A 2,210-nucleotide genomic window follows, 5' to 3' on the forward strand; every position below is an offset into this window, starting at 1 on the left:
TATTGTTGGAAAAAATTGCTGCATTGTTGCAGTCTCGCCACGAGATGGCGCTGTGGCTCCGCCGAGCCGACCCGGCATGTCGTGCACTTCTGCCCTCCTGCCACTAGGTGGCGCTGTCACCGGCCCCCCTGGCTCGGATGACGGTGCAATCTCGACTACCCTACTTCCTCTTCCGGCTCGGCGTCTCCCATGGAGGGAAGGAACTGAAACTCCGAGGCTCGAGACCAAAGGCACCAGATCTGGAGACGGTGTGGAGCCGCGGGACGTAGAATCCCTAACACGGCCCCTCCTCACCCGCGACGTCACAGGGGACCGGGCTCGGGCCCGCCCGCGTCTTACTCTCTGCGCGTGCGTGCTCTCTGAGCTACTTCCGGTGTCCCCCAAGGTGACGTCATCATCAGCGTTGGTGGTATAGTGGTTAGCATAGCTGCCTTCCAAGCAGTTGACCCGGGTTCGATTCCCGGCCAACGCACCACATGTAAATGCTTGTAAGAAATGTTTAATTACATCTGTACTCTTTTCTCCTTGATGTGCAGAAGCAAAAATTGCTCCTGAGAATGTGTCTATTGATAAGTGTGTATGTTTAAACTGTACAAATGACTGATATTGAATTATGTCAGTTTGCCATATCTGCAGGCTATTTAAGCTTCAAGGGTTAACCCTGGTTGCTATTGCTGGTACGGCTAATTTTTGGCAACCTGGACATGACTGAACAATCACTTTAGCCTGATTCTGAGAGATGTTAAACATTCTTACTAAGGCAGGTGCATTTTGATGATAGAAGGCATGGCTCATTCTGGCTTGTTTGATTACATAGGGAAGTGTATTCTGTATTGTCATGGCTAACAAATCAGCCATGGCATTGCCTTCTGCTAGGAAATCTGGAAGCACAGAATGTGAATGAATGTGTATTACAAAGTAGGATTCCTGTTGAATAGAAAGAAGGAAGATTAATTTTTTGAGCAAACCCTATAGCTGGTCATTGGAAACCTCTTTTAGCAGAGACCCTTCTGCTCTCTCCACTACGCCTGCAACATAGAATGAATCCGTTACTAAATTAAGAGGAAACGTGAATTTAGAAAATACACGCACAACTGCTGTTAACTCTATTATTTGTGAAGAACCGTGTACTTCTTCAATATCTGATTCCCATTTTTTTGTCTCTGGATTTCGCCAAGCAATCACAGATTTTTTTGATTTTCCTGGACCATCTGTACAAAATGTGATTGCATCTAGGGGTGATTGACTTCTAAAGGGGTTATGAATGAATTTTAGAGACTAATTTAGTAGCTCATGTTTGGGAAAACTGACTGATATTTTCCCTGTAAAATTTTCTAGGGCAAATTGCATGACCTCTGAATTTTAAATTAACCATTCCAAATAGATAGATGTGACAGGCAGAAAGATTTCTGCAAAATCCTTTCCTTAAAGGGAAAACATTTGGGATCTAGCCTTTATAATCAATTGTGATATAATTTCAGGATAAGTTGTTATAATTTTACCCAGCTGACGAGATAGGAAAACCCATTCTAAGACTATCAGGTGGTCCTTCTCTAGATCCCACTGGAATATTAGACCATGAAGCTGTGGACTCTCCCCTAAAAATGCAAACAAAAATGACAAGTTAGGATTATATCGGTGAGCCTGGCATGACTGAATAGCTCACATCACTTTATCGAAAGCATTTTGGGCTTCTTTGTTGAATCCTCGTGGTGAATTTAAAGCTGTGTCTCCCTTCAATAGATCGGAAAGTGGGACTAAGTCCTGGTTTGAAATGCCTAGCAATGGACGAAGCCAGTTCAGAGTCCCTACCAGCTGCTATACTTCATTCAGTGGTTTTGGATTTTTCTTTAGTTGAAGTGATTGTGGAATCACAGTTTGTTCTGTGATTCTGTATCCTAAATATTTCCAGGGAGGAAGTGTCTGCATTTTTTCCTTTGCTGTTATGAGTCCTGCTTTCACCACTGCAGAGATGACCTGATCTGCTGTCTCCTGCACTGATGCTTGGTCCTTTGCTGCTACTAAAATATTGTCCATATAATGCAAGATAAGGGAATTTGGGTATTGTACACAAACTGAGGAAAGGACTTTTGCTACATACCACTGGCATATTGTCGGAGAATTGTGCATTCCTTGATGAAGTATGAGCCAATGGTATCTTTTTAAAGGGGCCTGTGGATTTATTGATGGGATGGAAAAGGCAAATCGTG

At 43.5% G+C, this 2,210-nt stretch overlaps 1 non-coding gene across 1 annotated transcript; it reads left to right on the forward strand.

The window, feature by feature from the left end:
* Window positions 1–400: 400 nt before the first annotated feature.
* TRNAG-UCC (transfer RNA glycine (anticodon UCC)) lies at window positions 401–472 on the forward strand. The gene has a single exon. It is a non-coding gene; the product is annotated as a tRNA-Gly (tRNA).
* Window positions 473–2,210: the final 1,738 nt, after the last annotated feature.

This window comes from Melozone crissalis, unplaced genomic scaffold, assembly GCF_028551555.1.
Source record: "Melozone crissalis strain CALT ecotype California unplaced genomic scaffold, PUWL_Pcris_2 ptg000069l_1, whole genome shotgun sequence".
NCBI classification, from domain to species: Eukaryota; Metazoa; Chordata; class Aves; order Passeriformes; family Passerellidae; genus Melozone; species Melozone crissalis.